The sequence below is a fragment of the Lissotriton vulgaris genome, chromosome 2_1 (genome assembly GCF_964263255.1).
Source record: "Lissotriton vulgaris chromosome 2_1, aLisVul1.2, whole genome shotgun sequence".
NCBI lineage: Eukaryota > Metazoa > Chordata > Amphibia > Caudata > Salamandridae > Lissotriton > Lissotriton vulgaris.
Window position 1 is genome coordinate 983,003,838 of NC_141687.1, and position 12,671 is coordinate 983,016,508.

The following is a 12,671-nucleotide window of genomic DNA, read 5'->3' on the forward strand; positions in this document are numbered from 1 at the left end:
CTTGACTCTCAGTAGTAGCAAGGGTGGACAGCCACAGGTATTTCAGGGAGGTTACTGTGGGGATTACTCAATACCATCCCTGGAGCAGCTCAATAAGATACATGTTAAGCCCACTGCTTTTCTTTGTAGAAAAGACAAATACTTTATTACATGGAAAACATAGACTTCCAATACACAATCAATTAATGCAGGAATACCCAGTTCACGGTTGCGAGTCTTTGTGCTCTATTCGTTTCTGCTGACTAGCCGTCTACATGCTTCTTATGGATAGCCCTGTCTTTGGACTCCCCCTGAGGTTCAGCGTTTCAATGTTCCAATGTCCATATTGAAGTCCCCTACTATTATAATCATGCTAGATGATAAGTCAGCTAGTATAGTGGTAAGAGTTCTCAGTGTGTTGTCATGGAAAGTGGGTGGGGAGTATACACACAACGATGACCATCTTTGACAGTGATGAAGCCTGTGACCAAATCATATCTGCCCTATGGGTCTTCCTTGGATTGATCTACAATGAAGGGGAAGAACCTGTGGATCCTTTTCGCAACACCCTTAAAGAGAGATGTAAACCTTACATGGTGAACCCTGTCATATCCGTAGTGGCGTAGGAACCTACATTTGGTGCACAGGAGATGAGCTTCTTCTAGGAAAAGAATGCCCAGGGGTTGTCTCTTAACAAACTGCATGACTGCCCTTCTTTTGATCTTATCATTAAGTCAATTAGCGTTCCTGATCAGAATTTTAAATGAATTGGGGTGTAATGACTCTTTTTGAGGTTTGTTGTGTAAATATCTGTAACTTTGTGTAGCCTATCATAAACTGTAGAGAACATCACACTCCCTGAACAAAACCTGAACTGAACTATTTGTTGCCTACATCAACCTGTAAAGTAAAATAGGTTTAGTATAAAAAAACTGCATTTATGCAGAGTTCAAACTAGGATCCGTGTGTAGCAAGAAAGCAGTTCCAACATAGTGCGCTATGCTAATGTTTTATCTCATGACATTCATATTTCAAATAACATCTACAACTTGTCTGCCCATTTCCCCATTTCTCCCTTCCAGTAAGTACAAACACTGCTGAAGGACTGCTCCTTCCTACAGTAGGAGATCACAGAAAATGAGGAATGACCATACCTTCTCAGTCGAACCTCACCATAACAATCTGCCTCACACATCAAGGGCATACATCCATTGAAGAGCTGATCAGCTTGCTGTGCCCCTGCACTTCTCCTCCCCACACATCCCGAACAGTGCCTCTGGTGTAGTGGACAAAAAAAGCACTCCATGCTGCTCCACAGGAAGCAAAGGGAAATAACACGGTTGTATGACATTACAACGCATGCTTTTACTACGTATGCATTTACATTGCAAGTTTTACAACGCATGCCGTTACAACGCATAGTGTTGAGGGGTGCTGGATAGTGAATAGTTTAATTTACTATTCCAACTCCAGTCCCCGTGGATAGTAAGGAAGGTGTTGGATAGTAAATGTAATCTATTCCCTATCCTAGAGCGCCCCCAGTGTAAAGGCATGCATTGTAAAAGTTGCGTTGAAAAGGTTGTTCCCCAATAACACTGTACATAAAAAGACAGAATGATGCCCGTGCTATACCCGCTCCATTTGTAGCCAGATAGCAAAGTCCACCATAAAAGACTCACCGGCCACCCAATGCTCACACCGGTGCAGATCTGTGTCCCCCCGACTGCCCTTGTGAAGCCCAGCTTCTTGTTGAGAGACCAGGGAATCATGACTCTGGGATACATCTCTAGATTCCAGATTCTCCTCACAAGATGCAGCATCTTGTTGGAGCTCTGTCGATCAATACTATTCTCCTATTGACAATTCTGCTCATGTTAGTTCTTTCAAAGGTGAGCAACTAACATAATTGTGCACAAAGTACCCAAATCAGAGCTTACTGCTCCCTCAGTAACTTCTACCCTCATTATGGCACCCACTGCCTTCTCCCTGCACTAGTTATTCTCCCTTGCCTCTGGGTTGGTGATGTCCAGCTTTGTCTCCCAACTGTGTCCTGGAATCTGGGGTTTCGCTGCGCATAGACACCATCTTCTGCCTTCCATCTGGGGACTCCCTGCATTGTGTCTCTTTTGTGCCTGACAAGAACATCTATCTATTATTTTATTCCTATACTGTTGTGTCTTTAAGTCTACACTGTTAGCCTATACTATTAAGGTATACCTATATGGTGTGTGCATGGTGATACGCGTATATTGAGTCTCTATGACTACAACGTTAGTCAACACTGCTATTTTTGCATACATAGTGATTTTTTTACTCATTCTTCAAAAACACTGTATTTTATGCCTATGCTGGTATCTTAAGATGTCTCACCATCAGATGCAATTCATCCCACTCTGTGCATTTAGGAATGAGTTTGCCTCTCAATGTCTGCAAGTTTTATGCTGCCGAGAAGGAGCTTAGCGCGCATCCAAGATGGTCGCGTGAGCTGTGAGCTCCCGAGACCCTCGCTGCCTTCACCGACTATCCTGGCACTAATCCTGGTTTAGACGACGGGTTCTTCTTGCCGCGACTCTCCTGATCTGGAAGACCCTTTTCAGAATTTGATTTGGACGCCGGATGCCCGACTTGCTCCTTCTGGATCCCCGAGGCCTACATCGTGGCTTATCCCGGACCTTGGTCATTGGGAGCACCCCGAAAATAGTTGAACAACAACGGCCTGTGGCATGAGACGGTTGCCCGGGACCTACTTTCGGTTTCGTTTCTCCTTGGCCGCAAGGATTGGAGATAGCTGATCACGAGCCTGCTGGCTACTGCAACTCCCTGCTTGATCCCCACTGTGCCCTGTGTTTCAACACCTTGTGGAGTTTTCCTTCGAGGGAGCCATTTACACCAGATCTCGAAAGCCCCGGCGGGGCTGGCTATCCACTATGGCGGCTAAGTCTGAGGGTGACAAACGGTCTCTCAAGACTGCAACTCGTGGTCGCGGGACCCAAGCTTCCATTATGGACAGATTTGCTCGGAACAAGGGCTTGCCGAGTGGGACAGCAAAAACCTCGGAGGGCATGGGTAGTGGCACCCCGGAGTCGGAAGAACCGACTCTACGAGACATTATGGGAGCCATCGCCAGCATACAATTGTCGATGGGCCAACAATACGAGACCTTGTCGGCCAAGATCGACACAGTGGCTGTGGACGTGGGCCTGATCAGGGCAGATCGGGGGAAAACCAATGAGAGGGTGAAGTCGTTGGACATTAAGACTGCCAGTCTCACCTCGGATGTATCCGAGCTCCAGACCGAGGTCCGCACCCTTCGATCCTCTAGCGAACGGTTTGCTCGCCGCCTCGAGGATTTCGAAGGTCGTGCTAGGCGAAATAACATACGTATTATCGGAGTTCCGGAGACATCGGCAGATCAATCGCCGGACCTTCTTGTTGAGGACCTGATCGTTAATCATCTTGCCCCTAAAGGCTTGAGCAAGCTTTTTGCTGTGGAACGCGCCCATAGGATTCCGGGCGGCAGACAAGCACAGGGGACGGCCCCGCAGCCCATCATTGCGCGGCTCTTCAATTATAGAGACAGAGACGCCATCTTGCAGGCTTCGAGGACCAACGGCCCCACCAGGTTTGAGAATACCTCTGTTAACTTTTACCCTGACTTTACTCCCCTGGTGCAGAAGCAGAGACTGGCGTTCTCCGGGGTGAAACGTAGACTACGGGATTTGGGCATGAAGTATGCCATGCTTTTCCCCGCTCGACTGCGCATTGAACACAATGAGCGGGTGCTCTTCTTCGATATGCCTGAGGTGGCCAGTGACTGGTTGGACACTTTATCTACGCCTAGAGACAATGATGACCACACTGGTGGTGTTGAAGGTGGCCGACGGGAACAGGAGGAGTAGAGGCACCGGTGTATGCTCCATTGTACTGTGTTACAATATTTTGTTCATCTTCTTTGGGTCGATGACTTTTATAATTTGGACCCTGGGGCGTCGGGGGGTTCGGGACTTCTCCTCCTCCGGGGGTGTTTTTTTCCTTTTCATCTGTAGTTTAGTTCTTGGGGTAGGGCGACAGGCACACTGCTGAATGGGGTGGTTTCTTGGTTCCTCGCAGGGGTGCAGGCTGGGGGGTAGTTGTTCTGGGGCTTGGGGGGAGGGGGGTTGGGTTTTCCTTTTTTTGTTCATACTGCATTTGGGGCTATGTATTGTTGCTTTTTCTGTGTTTCCTTCGTGGGGTTTGGTGGACCTGATTTCTTACTTCCGGGATGGGGGGTAGGGGGTTACGGGTCTTGAGCTGGAATGTCAATGGCTTTGGGGACAAGATAAAGCGGGGTATTGTACTTCAATATGTGAAACGTCATTCTCCCGACATCATACTTCTGCAGGAAACGCACCTGGTTGGGAATACGTTTCATGCTATGAATCGGAGGGGCTACTGGTTGGTGGCGCACTCAGGGTTTACTTCGGGCTCCAGAGGAGCTGGTATTATGCTTCGTAGTTCCCTTCCCTTCGAGATAGACGACACGATTTTGGATGACAGGGGTCGATACGCTGCAATTGTTGGGAGGTGGAAGGGAAGAACTGTAATTGTCCTTTCGGTCTATGTCCCCCCTGGCCTGCAGGCTACCACGTTTGTTGACTTGGATAAATTGTTGCTGGGGCTTCCCGAAGGGCTTCTAGTGATGGGAGGAGACTTTAACTCTGTGATGGATGGTTCGCTGGATCGACACCCTCCCAGGACGCTCACACCATCCCAATCTGGTCTTAGTGGGTTGTTAGATACATTTGGTATGGTAGATTGTTGGCAGATGCTGCATCCGGGTCAGGCCCAATATACCTTTCACTCTGGGGCGCACGGGAGTCTGACTCGGCTTGACTATCTTCTTGTACCCGCTGCCAGGCCACAACGGTCCGAGGGGCCTGACACTTGCCCAGAGGCATTTCGGACCACTCACCGCTGTGGGTTCATATTGATCTCCATCTGAATGCTGGGGGCCGAATCGCTCTAATCAATCCCTGGGATCTCCGGACTCCAGAGACTAGAGCGGGGTTGGTTAAAGCCGTGGACCTTTACTTTGCGGAGAATGTGGGATCTGTTTCATCCTCAGTGTCCCTCTGGGAAGCTTTTAAACCTGTGATACGGGGCCAGGCGCTATCGCTTATCGCTGGCTCTAAGAGGCGACACAATGAGGAGGTTGAACTGCTGGAGGCCGAGGTGGTCACTCTAGAGAGAGAACTTGAAACTGGAGTTACGCAGGAGAAGTTGCATGTTCTGCAGTTAAAACAGTCTAACTATAAGGCCTTGGTCACGAATGCTGCGAAAGCCATGAGTCAGGAGCAAATGGGCCGTCTATATGATGTGGGCGATAAAGCCGGGAAGTTGATAGCGTGGTTGGACAAAAGGGAGAGATTGAGTCGTGTGGTGCCTGTGATTGAGCGTGAGGATGGGGTACGTGTGACGGATCCACTGGAGATAGTGGAGGAGTTCGCCCCCACTTTCGAAAGGTGTATGCACCGGTCTCGGACCGGCCTGAGGAGGATTCCCGTCTTTTGCTTCGAGATATTGCCCTGCCTTGTCTGTCTGAATCTGATAGGGAGCGAATGGAGGCGGATTTTTCTACGGATGAGGTAGCGCTCGCTATTCGCTCCATTCGCTCGGGTAAAGCTACGGGACCAAACGGCCTGCCCATCGAGCTGTACAAGTTGTGCCCAGACAAAATGGTGTTGTATCTTCGCGCGATGTTTTTGGAGTCGAGAGAGAGTGGTCGGCTTCCCCGAGATCAACGACTCACCTCCATTGTGATGATTCCCAAGGAGGGTAAACCACGTGAGTTCTGTACCTCGTACAGGCCTATTTCTCTCCTAAATGTCGAACCCAAGGTTTTGGCGAAGGTGTTGGCCAACCGATTGATAACCGTGATAAGTGATCTGGTGCATCCGGACCAATCCGGTTTTATTCCTGCCCGTAACACTGCGCTGAATCTACGTCGCCTTCATGGCGTGCTGGCGAGGGCGGATACACTGCGTGAGCCGGCCATTTTGGTCTCGTTAGATGCCACTATGGCGCTTGACACTGTGGAATGGCCGTACTTATGGGCGGCTTTGGCTAAGTTCGGCTTTGGGCTGGTGTTCATTGGTTGGGTCAGTTTGCTATATGAGGAACCCTTGGCCCAGGTGGTCGTTAACGGTAGAGTGTCGGCTCCCTTCACTTTGGGTCGAGGTACGCGGCAGGGATGTCCCCTTTTCCCGTTGCTTTTTGCGCTGGCTCTGGAGCCTTTGGCAGCCTGGTTGAGATGGGAGCCTTCCCTTAAGGGCATCAGGTGGGCCCCAGGTTTTGAAGATCGCATCTCGCTCTATGCGGATGATATTCTTCTTTACCTTACTTCCCCGCGGAAATCCTTGGGAGTACTATTTGATGTTCTTAGCTCCTTTGGCAGGAACTCGGGACTAGCCATTAATTGGACCAAGTCCTGTGTTTACTCGCTTACGGATGATGTCCCGCTAGTACCACGTAATTTTCCGATACAGATCTTGTCCACAGGATTTAAGTATTTAGGCATTCACATTTCACGTGACCCGACGACTAGATACCGGCTCAATTTGCTTCCCCCGCTCGCTCGGCTACGTGCAGATGTAAAGGCTTGGAACAGGCTGCCTCTGTTCCTGGTGGGTAGGGCGGCCTTATTCAAGATGATGTCTCTTCCCAGGTTTCTGTATGCTCTCCAGAACACTTTAGACCTAGTGCCCTTCAGCTACTTCCGTGAGATAGAAAGCTTGCAAAGGAAATTGGTGTGGGCCGGCCGTCCCCGGATTGCCTTGGCCAAGCTTATGCTACCATGGTACGATGGCGGAATTGCGTTACCGGATATCCGACGTTATTACTGGGCCTCACAACTGAGCCCGGCTAACCATGCTATGTACGGTCCGGCTGCTAATCCGGCCTTTGCCATGGATAAATGGTTGCTTCCGGGCGGAGACTACAATAGGGCACTTTACTCGAAGCGGTCTGATGTGGACCTGTCCGGGCCTACAAACGTCGCGGTAAGGGTTTGGTACAACGCCACCGCTGCCACTGGTTGGTCGGATACCCTCACTCGGGCGACTCCGCTCTATGCGTCTGAAAAGTTGGGTGAATTGTGGACGACTAAGGGGTTCGATAAATGGGACCTTATTGGAATTAGTGTGGTTGGTGATCTATTGCGGAAGGACGAGATTAAATCTTTTGAGGAGCTGCAACGGGAATTTCAACTCGGCCCTCGCGAACACTGCAAGTTCAGCACGCCCTTTCTTCTGTGATGGTGCCTGGGACATCCGTCCTGGACTCCTCGCCCCTTGAGGATAGAGTACTAGATGGGCATATCCCAGACAGTACGATTTCGCTAATATATAAGAAATTAATAAACCATCGGGTAAACCTTCTTGTACAGCTTCGTACGTCTTGGACCGGCGATGGAGTGGAGCTTGACGATGAGGACTGGCAGGCGGCGATATCCTCTCCAAAGGAGGTGGCGATCTCGGCTCGTCTGAGACTGGTGCAATTAAAAATCTTACACCGAGTGTATATGACGGGTCCTCGATTGTTGCGGATGGGGTTTGTTTCAGATGCTTTGTGTAAACGTGGCTGTGGTATGGCGGGTACATTCCTCCATATCATATGGGAATGTCCTGCGGTTGCATCATTCTGGACTCATGTGCATGGTGTTATGTCTGAGGTGACAGGTGTTTCGCTTCTGCCTGAGGCCCGGAGATGTCTGCTGAATGTATGGGAGCCCAACGACTATAATGTTGCCCAAACGCAGTGGGCCACCTTGGGCAATATGATTGCTAAACGTGGCATTGCGCAATTGTGGGGGTCGGCAAAGCCACCGAGTCTGTCTGCCTGGTCTAGGAACATGGATTGGTGCATGTTCCGTGAAAAAACAGTATATATCGCCAGGGGAAGGCCCAAAAAGTGGGGTAAAATATGGGGTCAGTGGAATCAATACCGGGGTGAGATCTGCACCCCTCCCATTGAGCCGCCACCGGAACGTCTCCAGTCCCCTTAGCACGACATTCCCTCTTTTCCAGGTTCTATTTGCGTATTGTTGCCTATAAGTATGGGCGGAAAATCCGTTCCGCTCGCGGATTTTGCGGATTTTCGGTAAATTCGCAATCCGCGAGATTCGCGAATTTCCCGCAAAATCCGCAAATCCGCGAGCAGCGGATTTTATGGCTTGCTCGCACAGTTCGCGTGAGTTCGCGGCTTCCCAGTTCAACTTCGCGCCCCGCGAATAAGCGCTAAATTGCAGAAATACGATCTTAGCAAAACTGAAACTACTTACCAGGTTCAAAAGTTCAAGCTCATCATTAGTAGCCATTTCCTGTAGTGCTTCCTGAGGGGCCCCTCAGAGTACAGTTGCCTACTTGCAACTATTATGTGACCCTGCTCTGACCCTCAGAATAGTTACACATATGCCACAAAGGTCCTGAATTACAGCTAAGGGAGACAAGCAGGAGCCAGGCTGGAAGTTCAAATCCATTAATCAGCCCCTAATGCATTATTGTCAGTTGGGGCAGGGCAGGTGTTGTAACTAATTTTGCAACAATGAAAGCACTTAGCAAGTGCAAAAGATCACTAATCAGGAAGCACTAAGGAAGCAGGTGCCAGCTAAAAAAATATTCTGTGACACATTAATCAGCCCCAAATTAATTCAGGTCACTTGAGGCAGGGAAGGTGTGCTTTGCTTTGCCACAATAATGTACACTGGACAACCCGAGGGTGCTGTGATGAAACAGAGGGTGGCATGGGTGGGCCAGAGGGTGGCATGAGTAGTCAGAGAGTGGCAGTGGTGACAGAGAGTGGCAGTGATGAAGAAGAGTGTCCCAAACAGGCTGGACACGTAGAAACAACAAGTTCGCAAAACTTGCGACCCAACAGGTAAGTTCGCGTTTGCGAAATTGTACAAAACCCTCGCGAACTGGCAGAAACCCGTGCGAACACACAAAAAAAAAAATCTGCAAATTCGCGAGAATTAGCGGATTTTGCGGATTGCGAGTTCGCAAATCCGCAAAATTCGCGAACGCGAGATTCGCAAAATTCGCCCATGCTTAGTTGCCTACTACCTGTTCCCTCTTTCACTCTATTCCGGACATCCAGTTTGTTGACAATATATCATTGCAGACACGGTACCCCTCTCCAGAAGGATTCACCAAGATAGTTCCCTTTCTATTTTGAGCCCTTGCAGTAGTTTTCTTATGTTTGTTGGTTGGGGGGTTGTTTTCCAAAAAAGATAAAACCAAAACCTTCTCTTCTCCTTTACATGTACATATGGCTAGACATGGGTTTCTACTTGCCGCCGGGCCCTGTGGGTTGTCGGCTGAAGGGCTGTGTACCTTTTATCCTGTATTGTACTGGGACAGATGCCAGCCGACCCGCAGTGGCTGTATGTTTGCTTTTGTATCTTCATGTCTTTTTCAATAAAGGTTTAAAAAAAAACATGTTTTTTGCTGCCTTTGATAAACCACCCACGTTGTGAGCACATTTACTGTACATTTATGCCTATACTGTTATCCGAGGCAGTGCACCCATCACATGCTACTAATCTTACCCAGCATGTAAAGGAATGAACCTGCTTCTTAATGCGTGCTAGTCCATGCTGTCTCTGATATCCTACCCATGCTTGGGGGCTTCTAAATCCTAACATTGGTTACCTCCAGAAACAACATCCGAGTATCATATCAAGTTCAGGACTCTAGTGCTGGGTCAATATCCTGACGCATCATCGTCATGGAAAGATATGGCCCTAACGCATACTGCATCAAATTTTTGATGAACATCTCCAAACAGGCTTAAAAAAACTTCAAACATCTCCTCAAAGATCATCCAGAGACAATAATAATATAGACATCTACTGCAGTTCCTCACATGGAGGCCATAAAACTGACTTTACCTTCTACACTAAGAAACCTGCCAAATGGAGAGTGAACTTCCCAAAACACCTTCATGTGATAACTACCACCAACGTCCCTCACAGACCTAACTCTCTATATCCCCATCACAGAAATTAAGTGGTGAACTGTGCATTAGCATCAGAAATGGGAACACCCTAATACAAGCCTCAGAACAAAACCTATCCATCTTTGATCCCTACTTCCCTTCTGTCTGCGCCTCCATGCTAGCCGCTCCCACAACCACCCACACCCCCTCCCAGAGAACCCACCCCAGCACCGCCTCCTATTCTGACTCAACCCTCCCATGCACCACCTCCTCCCTGTCCCTTCCTATTGCCCTCGCATCCCGGGAAGCTTTGAAGCTTTGGCTACGGCTCCAGAATTACTTTCCACCTCTCCATAGCACACTCACTCTGACTAGCTTGTTTCCACAACACAACAAACTGGAGTCTACCTTAGCCTATACCCAAGACTCAGAGGAGTTCCAGCTTGTGTTCCTCCCCAATACAGACCCAACCGATCCCTATAATAGCCAGTCTAGAACACAAAATCAACACTATTTTGGAAGACACTTTGTCTCTTCGTATGGACACAAAGATTAGCCACAACCTCACGCATCTATGGTAAACACCAATCCTGCTACAAACTATCAATCTGACCCCACATCCCCCACCCCTAGCCAAACTATCTCCTACATTCATCACCACCTCAAATCTAGACGTACTTTGACTGGAATGTTGCAGCAGGAAGCTGAAATGCTGAGCAACACCTATGAGAAAGCGCCCAGCCAACCCTGTCACCACAAGATCCCGGTCATCCTTGGCATAAATAGGACCTTGAATACCACTCACCCTCCCAGGCCACCCGTCCAACTAACTACCATTCAACCCAGTCAGCCTGATCCAAGATCACTACTTACGCTTTGCTGTATGCTGCTAAACTGTCGATCAGCAATCAAGCATGCGACTGAAATATCTGAAACTATCTTTCGATACAATATTGACATCTGCTTTCTAATTGAAACCTGGCTAAATGGCCAATTATCCCCTTACATTGACCTCCTCACCCCACCAGTATAATTCGCAGCACCTGCAAAGATCCCACTACTCTATCCTACCATCCAATTGGACTGATCACCATCTAATTTTTATTGATCTCATTACCATGCATCCAAAGGCCCACCCCCAATCTAGCATTGAGTTCTCCAGGCAGAGTTAGAAGGATTACTCAGTTCCCAAATCCAACCTCCACCCAACTTCTCCTCCACTGATTACCTTACCGACCACTACAATGTAAAGGTTTAATAGTGACCTTAACAATGAGAGGCGAAAACTCTGACTGGCAGAAATAAATACAAAAACCTAATTTTCAGAGAAAAAGCCTCCTTTTTCTGAGATCAACCCCTTGCAGTTAAAAATAATGCAACCTGAACTTAATTCAACCACATCCCTGAAGAAGAAGTCCTTAAATTATTTGCTAGTATGAAACATACATCACACATCGCTGACCCCCTCCCGGTGACACTTGTTAAATATTTCAATCACATCCTCTCTCCTTTATGGACCAAAATCATTAACTCCTGCCTATCGAGTGGCTCCTTGTCGCCCCCCTCAAACTCGGTCAAGTGATCCTCTCATCAAGAAAACAGTCATTGACCAGAATGATCTTAATAACTACAGACCTATAATCAACCCTGCTCTGCTTGCCAAAACCTCTGAAAAATGTGTACTTGCACAACTCAAAAACCACATTGAAAAATACATCTTGCACCACAACTTCCAATCTGGGTTTAAGAAAGGCTGCAGTACAGAGACTGCAATATTGATCATCATAGATAACATAAACAGATCTCTGGATGATAGCCAGGCATGTCTCTTAGTCCTATTTAGACTTCTTGGCTGTCTTTGATACTCTCAATCATGACATCCTCCTAAACACCCTTTTGCAGTGTGCAGGCATCAATGGAAAGTCCTACTTTCCTGAACCAAGGCTCACAAGGAGTCCCTCAAGGGTCAATTGTGTCTTCAGCCCTATTCAACCTCTATATAGAACCCATTGCAATGATCCTGAAACAAGCCAGCATTGCCCATCATGTTTCTGCAGATGACACCCAACTCTACACGAGAATCTCATCAGTCAAAGACATCCAGGGCCTCATTTACGAAAAGTGACGGATTGCTGTGTGAAAACAGAGATGCGCCACTTTTCTTTGTGGCCTCCTTGCGACATGCTGGATGCATCATATGTACAGTATGAGGCATCATGTCGCAAGGAGTGACAGATACGTCAGTATTTTGAGATGTATCTGTAGGTGCAAAAATGACACATTGCTAGAGTGTGTCACAAAGGTGATGCAACTCTAGCAATGGCTCATTTCACATGGGTAAGTCCCATTTCAAATATGCCTGTGTCAGTCTTATGCCTGTTGTGAGGCAGGCGTAAGATATTGACGCATTTGATCCTAGATGTGGTGCATTGAAATCTCATGGATTTCACTGCATCACTTCTACGAGGCTTACTTGCATTGGAACGCCCACCCTGCATAAATTACACCTGGCGCAGGTATAATGTGGCACAGGAGTTTACAAAGTGACACATCTACCTAGATGCGTCACTTTGTAAACATGGTTCCTTTTTTTACGCCACTGGTGAGCCACGAAAAGTGACGAACCAGCAGCGCAAAAGTGACGCAAGGGCTCATAAATAAGCCCCATCCAGCACTTAAATAGCACTCTCAACACAGTACATTCTCGGCTAACCAGCAAC

General features: G+C 48.1%; 1 protein-coding gene across 1 annotated transcript in view; it reads right to left on the reverse strand.

Annotated features, from left to right (window-relative positions):
* Window positions 1–12,671, reverse strand: part of LOC147731512 (retinol dehydrogenase 7-like) — a 251,079-nt gene that overhangs the window by 88,634 nt on the left and 149,774 nt on the right. The window lies entirely within an intron of this gene.